Source organism: Dipteris shenzhenensis, chromosome 31 (assembly GCF_047967505.1).
Source record: "Dipteris shenzhenensis isolate YYH24624 ecotype China chromosome 31, Dip_SZ_1.0, whole genome shotgun sequence".
In the NCBI taxonomy this organism is placed as follows: domain Eukaryota; kingdom Viridiplantae; phylum Streptophyta; class Polypodiopsida; order Gleicheniales; family Dipteridaceae; genus Dipteris; species Dipteris shenzhenensis.
Genome location: NC_141626.1, coordinates 14,335,921 through 14,355,195, shown reverse-complemented (window position 1 = coordinate 14,355,195; position 19,275 = coordinate 14,335,921). Strand labels below are relative to the sequence as shown.

Here is a 19,275-nt window from a genome sequence, read left to right as displayed (position 1 = left end):
ATCAAATACGTTCTGCCTTACAATAAGAGATACTTGGAGAAAGGCCCGACAAGAGTCAGAAGATTCGAGTATGAGATGGGATTTTGCTGTAAGAGCCGTGGTGCAAACAGCTAGGAACTGGGAGAGGAAGAAAAACAGAGCCAGAAGGAAATTTGAAGAATTAATTCAATTGAGAATAAACTTGAGGGAGGCAATTGAAAAATGCCCTAGGGATTGCATTGCAACCACGTTGTTGGTGGAACTTGAAGTGGAATTAAGTGCAAGAGAGCTGGAAAAGGCTGAAAACGCTAGGACTCTCAACACATAAACTTGGCTCAAATTGGGGGATTGTAACGCTCAAAGTTCTTCTTTCAAGCAGTAAAGAAGAAACACCAAATGGAGAGAATTGATAGGGTGATGGGGCCTGATGGTACAATAGCAAGTGATTTTTGGCATATTGCCCAAGTGTTCCCAATGCATCTGAAAGGTTTATTGGGGCAAGCAATATCTCAGTCTAAGGACCGCTGGTAGGTTGCTATGGAGGACTTACTAAAGGACCTCAAATAAGATATAATATACTCCCAAAGAGGAGTGATCTCTCATCCCTTCTCTCAAGATGAATTGCGGGAGGCTTTGGCAGATTTGAAGAAAGAAAAATCGCTTGATTCAGATGGGCTCACCGCCGCTGAGTTCTTTGTGGAATTCTGAGATGTCCTTGGTGGGTATCTAACGGCAATGGCTAATAATGTTGTCACAAAGCAAACACTCTCCCGAGATGTAAATACAGGTTTGATCAAGGTTTTCTCCAAAAAGCCCAACAGATTAAATGTGGGGGATTGGAGATAGATCTCGATGCTCAACACCTCCTACAAGGTGACTGCCAAAGCATTGTCTCTATGCATAAGAGAGCTGTGCACAAAGATTGTTGATAAAGAACAATGTGTCTTTGTAAAGAGCCGGGATATCTTTTTGAAAACATCCTTAATATCAGTTTAGCTGTGGATTATGCAGAGAAGTCTGGACAAAAATACCTTCTTTTAGGGCTGGACCTAGACAAGGCATATGCTCGTATCATATGGGATTACATCTTGGGAGTCCTCCTAAAACTTGGCTTTGGCTCAAATTTTTGCAACATGATCTCTATGCTCTTTGGGAATGCCTCAGATGTGCTGCGCCGTGTTTGAATGCTGTGTTTGAATGGTGTTTGAATGGTGGAATTGTAGGGGCCTTTGACTTGACCAGGTCCATTAGGTAGGGGTGCCCAATCGCACTGTTGCTGTTTGCCATTAGTTCATGACCCCTCATTCAGATAGTCAAGCAGAAAGCAACAAACAATAGCTTGCATGGGTTAATGCTTCCAAATAAAGAACAACTTGTGCTGCAACTCTTTGCAGATGACCTTATGGAAATTTGTTTAGAAGAGAAGAAGTCAGTATATGCACTGATGGAGTCAATGGCTTTGTTCTGTTAGGCCTCGGGATCCATATGAAGTTGGATCAAGTCATGTGGGTTTAGGTTGACTAGAGAGCTCGCAGTAGATGTGTTAAGGGAACTGCCAATTCAGTGGATTGATCAAGGGAAGTTGTGAGATACGTGGGAGCCCCAATCGGGGTTGGCATTTCAATGAAACAAAGATTTCAATGGTTTAAAGAAAAGATCAAAGCCAAATTGGGGGCATGGCATAGGATGTGCCTCAAATGGAATGCAAGACTTTTAATTGTGAAGCACATCTTATCTGCATCTGTCACATACGTGGCCTTGGTGTGGACTTTGTAAGCAAACACATTGGAATGAGGTTGAGAAGCTCTTTAGAGCCTTCCTCTAGGCAGAAGAGGATGGCAAAAGGAGAGTGCGCTATATTTCTTGGGATGTTTTCAAGATCCCTAAACAACTCAATGGTGTAGGACTACCATATATTGCATCTAAAAATATCTCCTTGGTGGGGAAATGGATGCCACACATGCTACATAGCAGCGCACCGTGGGTGGAGATGGCTCGGTGGTTCATAGAGCAAGGGAAAGGGCTGAAGGTGGCTTGTGGAAAGGCCTCCAATGGTATGAGAAACTCTTCTTCGATTTTCCCTTGAGAGCAGTAGGGTCTGATATAATGTAGGGATCGATCTATGCCTGGAAATGTTGCATCTCCAAGCTGACTTGGAAGGGGCTGGGTGGACTCAAGGGGGATGCTAGCCTTAGTGAGTCAATCTAGTGGAGTAATGGAATCCAATTGGAGGGCCATTCCATTGCTAGGAAGGATGTGGCAAAGGGGAGAGCTATATGCAAGAAAGGGCTGAAGTATTGGTCCCAACTTTGGTGCCCCTTGAAGGGAGATTAGAAACCCATTGGGCATAATAGTTACGATTACTCACTGTCAATCCAAGAAACTATCTTTCTTCAGAAATTATACAGGGACTGGCCTACGAACCGCATCAATCAACCTAGTCATAGGAGCTCACAATGGCTGCTAGGAAAGACTCGACTTAAAAAGGTATTTACAAAAGGAGTTTATAGGATGATCTTCCTTGCCTCCACCATGTTTGCTAACCTGAATAGGAAATGGGGATTACGGTACTCCCCAGGTTGGTGGAGTAAAAGATTGAAGGAAATCTGGTAGGAATGTAAGTTGGGTAAATTGAGTTTTCTAACATGGAAGATTCTACATCGGTTGCAAAAAGATTCGTGACAAATACGAGACGAATACTTTCTCCTTCTTGAAATAGTGTAGGCCTAGGGTTGCCTCCCATTGTTGGCCACTTTTTGTAATCTGGGGTTTTGTTGGGCCTAACCCGCTTGAGTTAATAGAAGACTGCTATTTACCCCCAAAGAAAAGAAAAGAAAGAAAGATATAAGTTTAAAGTTTTTATTATTAAATTTCTCATGATTTTAAGAATAATAAAAATAAATAATTTTTCTAATTATATATATTATTTATGGGACAAAAGTTGAACTACTTGTAGGCTAGTTTTGTATAAGATCTTTTTCAAGGCTAACTTTCAATATTTTATAACATTAATATATACATGTTTTAAAAACCTACAATATAGTTTTTAAAGTTATCCTTTGCAAAAAATGAAAATACTAAAAGCATAAATATAACTATAATGTTACAATATATATTCATTACAAATCCAATATATAATAACTTATTTATTATATTAAAAATAATGAAGATAAAATTTGAAAAAAAATCTTTAGAAAGTATAGCTTATTATATAAAAATATTCTATTTTTAAGTTTTAACAACAAAATAAATATAATATATCAAATATTTGGTGAACATTTGTACTACAACAACAAACTCTAACTAATACTAATAACACAAATATTAGAATAACCAATTTATTATAATACTAACTTATCTACTAATACTAACTAAAAACCAAATAAATTATTTATATTTTAAAATTAAATATAAATTTAACTATTTCAATTAGTCAATCTAAACTTAGCTAATGTAAAAATTAATATTAATATTGACCTAATACTGAGTAATTGTGATGGGCTCAAACCCCTTCTTCATCCCATGTTCTTGGATCACCATAGGAGAGGACTTTGCCTTTCTTCTCCTAGTTCTTTCCATCATGAGACATTACAATTCTAGTGGAGAAGAATCCAAATCTCAAGGACCCTCCAGTCTCCCTTGTTTTGGTAGCTCACTGTTTTTGCTCACCCTCTGGAGCTTTGGAGGGCTACAACACTCTAGGCCACAAGACTTTGTTTTCATCCCATGATTCGGGTTCCCCAACTCTCAAAAGAGAACCCCACCTATGCTTAAGTACAATCCCATCACCAAGGTTCGTCAAACCAAGTCACAAAATCTCATGCCTCTACAGTGACATTCGTTGAATCCCATGAGAGGCATCTCATCATAGCTGCCACCAAAGTAGTAAAGGAACCATTAACTCTCCTTAGAGAAAAACACCAATGGCAATATGCATGCAATCAAACTAGGAAGGGTCGTCAGAGTGGTGGTCCAAGAGAGGACCAACTTGGAGAGGTCCAAAAAGGCATTCATATTGGAGTCCATCGGAGCTCAAGGCCAAGCTGGTATGGGCATGTGGGGATAGAAGTGTGGAAAGGGGGAACGCCCAAGCTCCAAAGGATACACAGACATAGTAGTACATGCAGGAAGGTAGAGAGGGAGGAGGAGGGGTCAACATTGACAACAACTCTTACAAAGGCTTTATGATCCCAGGAGGAAGGGGGGAGCACCAAGTGCTCTATTGGAGATCCATAATGCCATAGCGCTCTGTTGGAGATCCATAACACCATATCCAAGGGATGGAAGAGGTGATGGCTATGGAGCTCGAGGTTGCATTGGAGAAGAACATCACATTAGCTAGATAGAGGCTCGAGGGGGTCACTCATCATATGTAACCCTATCACGTGAGTTCAACAGAAGGATATTTTTTATTTCTAAAATTTACAGAAATAAATATACATAAGGGACTATTTAAAATAGTTTTGGGAAAATTTTACAGATTTGTATAGAAAATGGGTACCTTTTATTAACAAAATCTTTTACAAATAAGGGATTTTAAATATAGGCCTTGAACGCACGTGATATAGAGGGTTTATACATAGTGCATCACAAAACTTTGCATGTTGAGGGTACATGGTCAAGAAGATAAGCCCTTCTACAACGTGCTCAATTGTGCCTTCATTGTTAACATGTTGTAGCAAGAGAGTTGTGTGTCAGGTGCCGTGGAAACCCAATGGTAAGGTGCCTTCTTACCAAGGCAATGTCCCACATTCAAAACCTATTTCTTACAATGTAGGCCCACGGTGGGTGCCTGTCGATAAGGCAACAAAATGGTGGGTGAGTTTTAAAAAAAAAGGAAAAAAGAGAGTGTGTATATGTGGGTTCTTTACCCCCCAACAAAGTGTGTTCTCTCTCTGCGAGAAAGTCTGCACAATTCAATGTGTCCTTGGAAGTAAGGGTAGCATATGGCCTAATGCCTACCCAAACCAAAAAAGGGATGGGCAGTGTGCCATTACACATGCGAACAATACAAGAATAAAAAGAGCTCATCAATTGCATGCACTGTATTTGGGTGTGATCATTTGTAGGAAAGATACCTTGGTGGCCTCTTCTTACTAGATTTAAGATAAATATAACTATATAGATTATTATATAAGAATATTATATTTTTTAAGTTTTAACAACAAAATAATTATAATATATCAAAAAATTTGTAAACATTTGTCTAGAACAACAAATTTTAACTAATACTAATAACACAAATATTAGACTAACCAATTTATTATAATATTAACTCATCTATTTACTAACTTAATACCAAATAAACTAAATTAATGTTAAATTAAATATACTTTTAATTATATTTTAATTAATGAATCTAAACTAAGCTAATATAGTACTTACTATTAATATTGACCTAATACTAAATAAGTGTGATGCGTTCATACCCCTCCTTCATCCCATGTTCCTAGATCACCACACGAGAGAACTTTGCCTTCCTTAATCTAGCTCTTTCCATCATGAGACACTGCAAACCTAGTGGAGAAAAATCCATAGCCGAAGGATCCTCCCTTGTTTTGTTAGCCCATCAAATACTATTTCTTCTCACCCCCAAGAGCTTTCAAAGGTTGCAACACTCTAGACTATGAGGCTTCATTTTCATCCCATGATCCGAGTTTCCCAACACCCAAAATTGGACCCAGCCTATGCTTAAGTACAATCCCATCATCACAAATCACCAACCCAGGTTGCAATCTCATTTCTACAGTGACAATCATTGAATCCTATGAAAGGCAACTCGTCGTTCTACCACCAAAGTAGTACAGGAACCATCAAATCTCCTTAGAGAAAAGCAAGGCATCACCAATGGCAATATGCACACAATCGGACTACGAAGGGTCATCAGAGGGGTCCAAGAGGGGACCCTCTTGGAGAGGTCCAACAAAGCATTCATACCAGAGTCCATCGGAGCTCAAGGTCAAGCTGATGCGACTAGTGGGGAGAGAAGCATTGAAAGGGGGAACATCCAATGAGAGGAGCCACAGCCATAGTAGTACATGCAGGAAGGCAGAGAGGGAGGAGGAGGGGTCAGTGATGACAAAAACTCTTGCAAAGGATTTACGATCATCGGAGGAAGTAAGGAGAGACAAGGGCTCTACTAGAGCTCCATAATGCCATAGCCAAGGGATGGAAGAGGTGATGGCTATGGCTGAGCTGATGGAGTTGATAAGAGGATCATTAGCAAGAGGGTACATCACAAAACTTTGCATGTTGAGGGTACATGGTCAAGAAGATAAGCCCTTCCACAACACGCTCAATTTTGCCTTCATGCTAACATCTTGTATCAAGAGAGCTGTGATGCCATAGAAACACAATGGTAAGGAGTTATCTTACCAAAGCAATGGCCCACATTAAAAACCTATTGCTTGCAACATAGGACCAGAGTAGGTGCCCCTCAATAGGGACAAAAAAGGGTGAGTGAGTTTTTAAAAATAAAGAAAAAAAGAGGGTGTGTGTATGTGTGTTCTTTACCCCAAAAAAGTGTGTGACTCTCATTGCGACCACCAAAAAAGAAGTGTCTCTCTCTGTGAGCACGTTTGCTTAATTTATTGTGGCCTTGGAAGTAAGGGTAGCATACATCCTAGTGCCTGCCCAAGCCAAAAAGGGGATGGGCAGTGTGTCAGTATACACAATGTGGACAATACAAGAATAAAAAGAACACATCAATTGCATGAACCTTATTTGGGTGTAATCATTCATAGGAAAGATACCTTGGTGGTTCTTCCTTACTGGATTCAAGGCAAATATCTATATCTATATTTAGCATATTATATAAAAATGCTATAATTTTTAAGTTTTTAAACAATAAAATAATTATAATTTATCAAATATTTTGTAAACATTTGGACTACAATAATAAAATCTAACTAATAAATATATTTCAAATTAAATATACTTTTAACTATATTTTATATAATAAATCTAAGCCAAACCAATGTAACACTTACTATTTATGATACTAAGTGATTGTGACGAGCTCATACCCCTCCTTCATACTATGTTCTTGAATCACCACACAAGAGGACTTTTCCTTTATTCTCAAAGTTTTTTCCATCATGTGATAGTGCAATTTTGGTGGAGAAGAATCCAAAGCCCAAGGATCCTCCAACCTCCCTTGCTTTGGTAGCTCATCAGCCATTGTTTATGCTAACCCTTTGGAGCTTTTGAAGGCTGCAACACTCTAGGCCTCGAGACTTCATTTTCATCCCATAATACGGGTTCCCCAAGTCTCAAAATTGGACCCCTCCTATGCTTAAGTACAATCCCGTCATTAGAGGTCGACAATCCATGTCACAATCTCACACTTCTACAGTGATAATTATTGAATCCCATGAGAGGCATATCACCATAACTACCACCAAAGTAGTAAAGGAACCATCATCTCTCCTTAGATAAAAACAAGGCATCACTAATGGCAATATGCACACAATTGAACTAGGAAGGGTCGTCCGAGGGGTCCAAGAGAGGAACATCTTGGAGAGGTCCAGCAAAGTGTTCATATTGGAGTGCATTGGAGTTCAAGGCCAATCTGATGTAGCCAGTGGTCAGAGTAGTGTTGAAAGTGGGAACACCCAAGCTCTAGAGGAGCCACAACCATAGTAGTACATGTTGAAAGGCAGAGAGGGACGAGGAGGGGTCATCGATGACAATAACTCTTGCAAAGGCTTTACAATCGCAAGAGGAAGGGGGGAGAGCCAAGGGCTCTATTAGAGCTACATAATGCCATAGCCAAGGGATGGAAGAGATGATGTCTATGGATATGGTGATGGAGCTCGATGATTCATTGGAGAAGAAGCTCATAGGAAGGAGGGTGGATCACAAACTTTGCATGTTGAGGGTACATGGTCAAGAGATAACCCCTTCCACAACATGCTAAATTTGGCCTTCATGGCTAACATGTTGTATCAAGAGAGTTGTGTGTCAGATGCTATGGAAACCCAATGGTAAGGCACCTTCTTACCAAGGACATGGCCCATATTGAAAACCTATTTCTTGCAATGTAGGCCCAAGAGGGGTGCCCCTCGATAGGGCCAAAAATGCGTGGGTGAGTTTTGAAAAAAGAAAATAACAAAGGAGAGAGTGTATATGTGTGTTCTTTACCAAAAGTAATAGTGTGTGACTGTCACTATGATTCCACCAAAAAAGAAATGCCTCTTTCAATGAGCACGTTTGTACAATTCAATGTGGCCTTGGAAGTAAGGGTAGCATATAGCCTTGTGCGTGCCCAAGCCAAAAGTGGGATGGGCGGTGTGTCATTACACACCATATGGATAATACAAGAATAAAAAGAACTCCCTATTTGGGTGTGATTATTCCTAGGAGAGATACCTAATTAGTTCTTTCCTTCTAGATTTAATTATATCGACAGGGATGTAACGCGTTGTAATAGCAACATAGGTCACGAGCAGTATGCCCTATATAGTTGGCTCAATTTTGTAATTATCATATTTTTCTAGGGGTGACGTCCCCAATAATAAAATCTAGTTAGTCCTTTTATTTTTTAAAAAAGCATGCCTTGAAAGATGACTACATGGTTTAGGATGAGTGCCACACTATTGGCTAGCAGGGTTCATATCCCATCGTTAGTGCACAGTTTTTCAGTTGTGGGAAGGTGATGGGCAAGGGGTTTGTGGTTACCCATTCCATGGACTCTTCTTTTTTTGCAACCATGCAAGCCCACACCCCTCCTAGCCCACACTTGGGTAGTCATTGTGTAAATGCTCTAAATTCTCTAGCGTGCCAGTATGTTATCTGTATCATCTCTAAGTGTTGACTATGCACAATGGACCAGTAAGGACAATTTTCATAACTTCTTAAAATGCCTCCTAGTGCTTACCACTTGAAACACGGATGACGAATGGATTGGGTGGGATCATTCACCTCTTGAATGTTTTCTATTGATTAACAACTTAGGGTACAAAAGGACCATGATCTAGGTATTTCTTACCCATGATTTGGGGCTCGCAACTTGTGTGCCTTTGAGCATAATAATTGATAATGATTGACCATGCTAGGATTTTTCTAGCATACAATAGCTAGGAGAATCATTTTTGTGTCACCATAAGAATGCCAAGAACATGAAACAAATTTATCAATATAGATGAGACAATTTTTGAGTCCACTTTAGGTTGCAGGCTATGTGCATTGCGATACCTCTATTTGTCAATGGGATAGTCTACTGTCAAAGTATCCATCATGAGGTCTCCAGCTTGAAGAATACCCTTAATTTTTATCCCATAATCAATCCTTCTTACTTGATCTTAGGATAGGTAGAATCTCTCATACATACTCATTTCTCTTGCCTATTCCTAGGGACCAAACATATATATTACTAATGAGAAGAAGATGGCCATGTTGACAAATGTGTCTTGCTAAACACATGTGATCTTGAGAATCCAAATACACATCTAGCTACTTGCCTCGCTACTTACTAAAGCTATGTGATGCTTGATGAAGGATCACCCCGTAAATGGAAGCATGCACATTCTAGCTTGCAATGGTCCAACTCACATTCTAGTTATAATGGTCCAACTCGTAGTGATTATGGTTACTAGGAGAGCTCTAGGAGATCTCAAGGCTTGTAAGGAAGCACTTGATTCTCTATACTTCAAGATGGATTTAAAGGGGGAATTTTCAATATCAATGTGATGATGCACTAAGGTATCATCATACCCAAGGTATAATTTCATTTATAATTAAGAAAAAAGGGGCACTTACATCTTATATCATTCAAAGCATGAACATCAATAGTGAACTCATGGCTTAAAATAAAAAATATAAATATCAAATAGCAATTGGAGAACAAAAAAGGTCCTTTACATCACACTGACCCATAGAAAACTTTCCGTCAAGATTGCTTAGTTGAATAAAGAGCGTCAAAACTGATAAAGTGGAGAGTGAGAGAGAGAGACAGAGAGAGAGGAGTGCACACCATATAGCTACCTATACACTATGTTGTATTGAGCATAAACATGAATATATACATGAGTACCCCTTAGGTTAGGGTTTGCCCTATGAACCCTATCTAGATAGTGCAATTTACACTATCCTCAACACCACCTCTTAAATTGCACTGGGTAAGTAGTGGGTGCATGTACAAGACCTTTTTGTGGATTCCGTTTGGTGCATATGATAGCATCCAAAGCTAAAAAGAATCAGAGTAGTATGTGCATGTGTGAGCACAGTGACTACATAGTAGAAGCATGTACAATGAGTACAACTTATGATCCTATACATAAATGTGCATTTCCTCCTCTTATGTTGTGGGTTATCCTTCTCCTTTGGGAATAAATTGCAGAAGATAGGCCAAAGGGAAGAGGAAGGAAATATGCAAAAAGTAAAGTCCACTTGGATCAAATATTGGTCGATCAAAAGATGATTGCATGAAGAACTGTGTGTATGGCTACATGCTAAACATGTCATAAGTCACCATGGACTATGCAACTACTCTATAGAAGAGGCATTAGGATGTGAAGCTAGTTGATGTAGCCAGGAAGATGTGATCGGGTAGGTTGTGACATACGAGGATGTCATCAACCCAAAAGAATTGACAACAATGTCGGAGGTATGCTACAATAGAGTCATAATCTTTGTTAAATGATGAAGGGTCAAAGAAGACCACATAGTTAGTGTGGATAGAGTGATCCAAGGGCTGAAAATATGGGGCTAAAGGTGCAAGTGTCATACTCTGCTTTGTTGAAGAAGAGGGCTATAAAACTGACAAGGCATGGTGGCTTGACAAACCTATATGCTCAATTATCATGAGCTGAAGGTGATCTGATGTGTGCATGGCTAAATATCCATCGGCATAGGATGTAGCATCTGTCATAGGATCAAGGTGGAGTTGATAGTATAAAGGCCTAGAAGCCTGAAATTCAATGGAGAATGCATAAGATATCCCTAAGGCATATGAGTTCTGTATGCTGATGTTAAAATAGATCTGTAATCCTGGATCCAACCACTAATCTAGATCAACTATGGATTGTATACTACATCCATAAGTGCATGCTGGAACACTGAGGTTCCCCACGTTGTGCTATGGCTGGATCTAATGATGTCCAATGCACTGTGGTAGGATTGCACTGATAATAAGTATCCTCATGTTGAGGAATCATCTGTTGATGTGAGGTGGTGGGTGATAACTAGATCCAAGCATGATGCAATGCGGCATGACTGATCCGATACTGCAATGTCCTGTAAACTAGATTGTTGATCTATATTGCTGATGGAAACTATGTCCAAGGATGTGATATGCTCCATATTAGAGGTGAAATCATTAAAGATGGATGTTGGAATGGAATCACCTAAGGAGATGAATACGCTGTGGCATAAATCTCTACATGTTGTAGGAGATGTGAGAGCCTCATACTCAGGACTTTCTTGTTATAAATTTGCATGATCATTGGTATTAAAATCCTATAGTATATTTATATCATTTGTGGAAAAAGATGGAGTCAGATCCATGCATGAAGATGACGGCTATGCATCATAAGAATCAATTGGTGCTAATATAAATGAATGGGCGAAGTAGGTTCTCTTTTCACTCATGGATCTCATTGAGAGTCATGACTAGTGTATTATCAACTATGTGATCAGAAGAATGCCATTCTAGAGGGAGTCTAGTGCTCTATGCTAGAGGCTTACCCATGTACCGGCAAGTGTCTACCCATGATGGTCAACATTTGATTGGGTGTAGCCAATCACGAAACTATTTTTGGGGCCATGATGCGACATGCTCCTGGGTGATATTTTGAATTCGAGGCAGACTCGCACTCTCACTGGAAATTTTCTTAACATCATGATGCCACACTGGCATAATAATGAGATGCAATGTATTTTTTCTGAACACCGCAGAGCTCAACACACAACAGCTCTGCCTTGCTTTGTGCAATGCACTGACTACATCGTGCATCTCTGTATTGCTTCACGCAACGTAGTCTCTAGCATGACCACCTATCCATCATGCAGCCTTTTGCCACATCTTTGACACCTGTCATCACTGGGTAGTGCACCCATGTAGATCATGAAAATTCAAGGTTGGCTTCAAGACACCACTGCGCTAGTTCTTAGCATAAAAATGAGGCACAATCTATCATTCTGGACACCACTGCAGTGTAGTCTCTAGCCTCTGACCACCTATCATTGCCTAGCCTTTTGCAGTAGCTTTGCCACCTGTCACCATGCAACGTGCCCATGAAGATTAGGACAATTCAAGGTGAGCGACCATTGTGCTGGTTCTTGGTGCTATGGAGTTACCTTTTATTATTTATTATAGAAGGAGATCTATGACGACCACCATGCTGGCAAACAGAAGGAGATCTATGACAACCATAGAACTAGTTCTTGGAGTTATATATTAGTGCACCAAGGAAAGTGCAATTGACGATATGGCCCTAGAGGGGTCCCCTTTCAGGGCAAAGGTCATATTGACGTGCCATATCTGTCCAATGGCATCTTGGATATTGTATAATGCATGTTGATATGGCCCTTGCCCTTAGAGGGGACTCCTCAAGGTCCATATCATTAATTGCATTTTCTAAAATTTTAATTGTATTTTTCTAGATGTATCTCCATGCAACCACCACAATGGGTTGTTGGAGCTATTTTAGCGCTATTTTGGTCCTAAACCAAGGAAAATGTAGTCCTATTTTACTAGTATTTTAGTCCTTGTTGCAATAAATCCTAAATGAAGGAAAAAGTATTCTGAGCTACCACAGTGACTGGAGGCCCAATGGTGCTATCCAGATAATCAACTACAATTCATCGAGTAAAAATTAGGCAAAAAAAATTACATCTACATCCAATAATAGGTTATATTAAAATCAACAACAATTTTTTATGAGAGCAAAAATTGAGCTGAAGATCTTACATTTATAAAAACTCAACAATTTCCAAGAGCCTTAGAGGCCAAAAGATTACATCTAATGACCATAACAACTCAGCCATTGCTGAGTGGTCTATATAAAAATTAACTACAGTTTATACCGAGAGCCTCAAATTGAACAAAAGAGATTACATTTGTAAAAACTCAGTAATTGCTGAGCGCCTTAGAGACCAAAAGATTACATCCAGTGAGCCAAAAGATCATTGAGAGCCTTAGAGGCCAAGATATTACATCCAGCCATTGTTGAGTGGTTATGAGCCTCATTGAGCATGAGGATATTGGTACAAGTCTCGGTGTTGTCGGTTGTTGATAGCAAGAGGATATTGTACAACTTAGTATTGCCACAAGCCTAGCTTATTGCATTTTAATTTTTTGGGGAGCCAATGGAGGAGACGATGGAGAGGCTGAAGACTATGCACATTGCCAAGACTTAGATTACGGCCCCTCGAACAAGACGAGAGTACTCTACTGTGAAAATCTTGAGCGCTTCATCAATGTCTAGGGGAAATCCGTATAGCACAACCATATAGAGGCTAGAGGTGTGCATGCCATCCAAGCTGGTGACATGTAGATTTGGGGGGAATTGATTGAGGGAACAAAGGGATTCCACAAGAGCCAGCATTTCCAGTCCTACAGAGTGCAACGCAATCACCTTATATGAGAAGACAGACAACATTGGGATCACATTGCATCAAGGGGTAGTGGTAGTTACAATAGGGATGCGTCAATTTTACGAGCAAAAACCTATGAGCAAGTTTATACGAGCGTGTTTTTCAAGAGATTTTAAAAATAGTATTTGTTTAGGAAACATGGTTTTTACACTTTTATTTTCATTAGAACTAGATCCCTTTATCATAAAAATATACAAACTAGTCACTCATTCATTTTTACATAACATAAATCTTCTTATTCATAGACATCCCTTTGTACCCTTGTTATTACCTTAAAAAAGTATTGAAAAATAATTCATTTAAGAAACGTCCCTCATAATCACTCTCAACATCATAATATTATACATAAATAATTACTTATTAAACACATTTATATCATATGGCAATATCTTTCAAGTGTTTTTATAGTATTAATAACAATATATTTATGGACATGTTTCACAGAAGTTTAAATTACTGTAAATAAGTATTAACTTGGGCTTATATATCACTCTCATAAACTACATGTAATATTTAATACTATATATGCAAGGTTTTCCAAAATATAACCCCATAGATGTGCTCAAATGGGGTTTTCCGATCAATTTGAGTGGCTGAATGACTATATTTGGACATTGGATGTGAAAGTTATGTCACTTTTAAAAGTGCTGTCCAAGGTAGTTAAGACCTTGTTCAAAGGGGTTTTGCTGGCGAAACTACCTTGATGGCTTGCTTCAATGAGTTTTCTTTGGAGAAACCCTTTCATGAAGATAGGGTGAGAGAGGTTTTTCAATGTCACCCCCTATTAAGTAAAAAGTTGTAAGAAGGATCATAAGGGAATTTTCATAGAGAAGTCTACTCTACATGTGGGTTTCTTCAAAAGCCATCCCATTATGTTCTCACCATTCCCAAAGATTCACATAAATATTCGTGTATAAAATAGGCATTCCTATAATACTTTTCATATTTCTAAGTGAAACTATGTTTTCTTCTGATCCATTTTTGTCATATTTTTGCATAGTTGGAAGCTTTTTTTTTCCTTCGCTCGGACGCTCGGAAGATTTCGCTCGGAAAATGCTCGTCCCCTTACAATAGGCATGGTGAAGATGAGTGGGCGAGTAGTGGAGCGGATGAGCAGGGGAGCAGATGAGTGATGAGAGTTGGAGGAGTGAGTGTGGAGCAAAGTAGAGCAGGGGCGAGTGAAACAAAGTTGGAGGAGGGTGCGTGGAGCAAAGTAGCATAGTAGGGGTGGATGAGAGTAGCATAGCAAAATGCCAAATGCTAAATGACACGGACCTTATATATTATCAAGTTCGAGCCACGTAGGTGGTTGGAGTCCTAGGGGCCCTATGTTCCATCCAAATAATCTTGACTACCGCCTTAATTAATCAAAATCCAAGGAGGGTGCCATCCAAATAATCATGAGGCATTTTAAAGAAAAGTATCCACTGGGGATCATCTTCTGCTTATCCCTTTTCACCTTGAGGCTTGGTGTGCCATCCAAATAATCACATAAGACATTTTAAACCCCTGCCTTAATTAATCAAAATGTGAGGAGGGTGCCATCCAATTTAATCATGAGCCATATTAATTGTAGGCCACCGCGGTGGCTGGTAATTAACTACCAGCCCGATGGAATTTTAGGCACCACCCCAAACACCACCTTGCCACCAATGGTAGTGGTAATTAATAATGATGTGGATGGTAATCATGAAGCAGACACCACTGTCTTGGTAATTAAATGTGGTAATTTACTGCACTCTACTGAGCATGCAAGCCCGGTGACTAGTAATTAACTGCACTATACTTGATCATGCAAGCCTGGTGGTTGTACTAACTTCTGCAGATGCCACCATCTTGGTAATTAAGTGGTAATTAAATGTGGTAATTAATTGCACTCTATTGAGCACGCAAGCCCAATGACTGGTAATTAACTGCACTCTACACTACGGTGGCTAGTAATTAACTACCAGCCCATAGAATCATAGCCACCACAGACATGGCTGATGACAGCCACCACCATTAGGCAATAATTACCAAAACATAAATCATGAAGCCTAATCACCTCTAATCACTCATTACCATGCACTCTACTGAGCATGCAAGATCAATGATTGGTAATTGACTGCACTTTACTAATCGTGCATGCAATTTCGATGGTGGTAACTAGCCCGGTGGTGGTAACTAACAGGTGAGTAATTGCAGGCCACTTAAGTGGCTAGTAATTAGCTACCATCTTGGTGGAATCTTAGCCACCACCAGAGACGTGGTTGGTAATCTTAGATGCCACCACTGACATGGAAGATGACAATAACTACCACATACATAAATCATGAAGCCTAATCACCTCTAATCATTCATTACCATGCAAGGTAGTACTTCCAACTTGAATTACGGGCCAACCACCATGGTGCCTCTTACATTGATAGCTACTTGTAGTCAGGCTATAAACTTAAGCCTCTTCTATTCCATTCCAAATTTTGTCTTCTATCCCTCTTGACCGTTTCTTTCTCCCTTGCACTTGGACTGCAAACCTAAGCCTTCACTATTCCATTTCCTTCATTGTTTCTTCTTCTATCCCTCTCGACCATTTTATTCTCCCTTGCACTATTCTTGCAACTTCTAGACCCTCTCATAATGGATTTGTGAAGAGAGTGGAAGAGAGGTAAGGAGTCTCACTTGCAACTTTCTCACATACACAATGGGGGAATACACACAAAGGTGGAGGCTGAAAACAGTTTTCCTCTTCTTAGTTGTGAAAGCCAAAAAACTCTCTCTCTTACAAAAAGGAATAGATGAACCCTATATGTGGGTCTCAAACCAAACTCAACTAACCTAGGTGGCATACTAACTGAGCCACTAACTAGAGTACATAAAGATAGCTGTCATCCAGCTATTATTCATGGGCAGTATACCAACCGCATCTCCAACTAACAAGTCGGTGACATAAATGCACAACGGTCACCCTGGCATATCACAAGTGGAGCTCGATATCTCAACACTCCCCCTCGAGCTCAATCCCAATTCTCGCACACCAAGCAAGTCTCTGACTTGTGCAGCTTCTTTGTGCCCAATGCCTTCGTGAATATGTCAGCTACTTGATCCTCTGTGCTGCTGACATAACATAAACTAGATCAATAAAACCTACTAGAACCTTCTCCTGCACATAGTGGTAATGCACCTCAATGTGCTTTGTTCTAGCATGATAGACTGGGTTATTTGCTAAGTGTATATTGCTCATGTTGTCACAATAAATGACTACTGGCCCATCTATAGACTGATGCATATCATAAAGTAGCTTATGCAACCAAGCTACCTCACATGCAGTCATTGCTGCACCCTTGTATTCAGCCTTTGTGCTCGACAAGGCAACTTACACACTATTCAAAATTTTTGGACTTGTGTAAAGTCCAATTTGAGAAATGGACTAAAAAACAGTCCAAAAATTTTGAATATACTAGTAATGTTGTTTTTTGAACTAGATTTGCCAACTCAAAACAAAAGATTTGATGATTAAGTACTAAGAACATCAATGCATAACCAAATCTCTTACAAAGGTGGTCTACATAAACATCTTCATAACTTCACAAAAATCTCTTACAAAGTGGTCTACATAAACATCTTCATAACTTCTTGTGAATTGAGCTACTATCACCTAAAAACATCAATAGATGACCAATAATAGATGACCAATTCTCTTAGAAAGGTGGTGTAAATAAATACCTTTATGTATAAGTGGTGTGCACACACCTTTATGACCATTTCTTTTAGAAAGGTGGTGTACATAAAGCCCTTAGAAAGGTAGTGTAGATAAATCCTTTTATGTGTAAGTAGTGTACATATACACCACACTTGGTATTAAAAAACACCCTTAACTATAAAAATACATTTGACATAAAGTTTAAAATACACCATTAAGTATAAAATGGCCCTCATAAACAATCTTGATACACAATAATGAGAGTAAAGAAATCAAAAAAGTAGTAAACTTTTTATTAGATATTCGCTTTACATAGAAGTTCAAAACTTGTGATTACAAAGCCGTCAGCCATCATGTTACTCAGTACCAATGTCCTCAATGCCAGGCCCTTGACTACCAGGGTCGACTACCAGGGTCCTAACTAATAGGCTGCTCTAAGACTGGAGTCTCAGTAGCAAGGTCCTCAGTAGTTTGCTCTTCAGTTCCAAGCACCTGACTAGTAGGCTACTCTAGAGTCTCATGACCAAGTTCTTGGTGAGTAGGGACTTGGCTACTAGCTTCCTGACTAGTAGGCTACTCTGGAGTCTGTAAGGTCATGGTTGAAGAACCATCTATGCCTCCTGGTAACTCTGTAGACTGTTGTAGCAACTGCTTCAGCCCAATAAAAATCTAGCAGGTCTTTTTCATTGAGCATGGCATGAGATACCTCTCCAATATGCCTGTTTTTCCTTTCTGGAAGTCCATTTTGCTGTGGGGTATGACTGCATGAATATTATTGCTTTGTGCCATGCTCTTGCAGGAACCTTGCAAACTCATTTGAAAGGTACTCTCCCCCTCCATCTGACCTTAGGCATTTCATTTGCAAGCCTGTTTCTTTTTCAACCATAGCTTTAAAAGCTTTGAAATGCCCAAGCACTTCACTTTTCTTTTTCATAAAATACACCCAAACTTTTCTACTATAGTCATCAGTAAAAGTGACAAAATAATGACAGCCTCCAATAGATGCAGCTTTAGTAGTCCACACATCAGAGTGGATTAATTCCAATGGCCTCTTACTCTCTTGAACATGTTTAGGAAATGGTTTCCTTGCCTTTTTTCCAAATTGATAGGCTTCACATATCTTATGCATTTCTGCAACCTTGAACTTGGGCAATCCTGCAACAATATTTTGGGCCTGCATTAATTTAAGCCACTGTACATTAACATGACCAATGCATTTATGCTAGATATCAATATCTACAACTACACCAGTCCCATGTGCAAACATTGTTGCACTCAATTCAGGCATGTCTGCATCCAACGTAAACATCCTGCCCTTCTTCTTCCCTTTTGCTATCAAGCAACCTTTATTTTTCATATCCTCAACAAAGCATCCATGAGGATTAAATCTGACCTACAAGCCCTGCTCAATTATTTGACCAACAGAAACTAAGTTCTTGGTGATGTTCGGAACATGAAATACATCAGATAGGTATTTTTTTTTCCCATCCTGCATAGACAAAGGAATTTTACCAATCTGCACAATAGGATGTGCAGTATCATCACCAGTCTCCACAAATCCTGGTTTTTCCATTTTCCTTAGATCTTGCATCCATTTTGCATGACATGTCATGTGGTTTGACGCACCTGAGTCAACATACCACACATCATTGCTTTCTTCTGCACTTGTCACAGAATTGGTCATGTGCTGCACCATAAACAAATGCTCATTTCTGTCATCACCGTGTCTACTAGAGGATGCATAATTGCTTTGCTGCAATTTTCCATTCATAATGTCATTTTGCGTTTTGTAGCAGTCTTTAGCCATATGACCCATTTTACCATAATAGTAGCATTCAACATTGCTGTTTGCATTTTGGCCTCTCTGCCACCCAGCACGACCTCTTTGGCTCCCCCTGCCTTTAAGGTTACCATGTCCTCCTCCATAGGACTAGTTTTCTTGAATTTGCTGCATATTCTGATTTCTGCCACAGCCTCCAGATCGGCCTGCTCTACCTCTGCCTGTACCACTTCCAGCATTT

At 39.5% G+C, this 19,275-nt stretch overlaps 1 pseudogene; it reads right to left on the bottom strand.

Moving 5' to 3' along the window:
• Positions 1-5,402: 5,402 nt before the first annotated feature.
• Positions 5,403-6,230, bottom strand: LOC147881072 (uncharacterized; annotated as a pseudogene).
• Between the last annotated feature and the right edge of the window lie 13,045 nt (positions 6,231-19,275).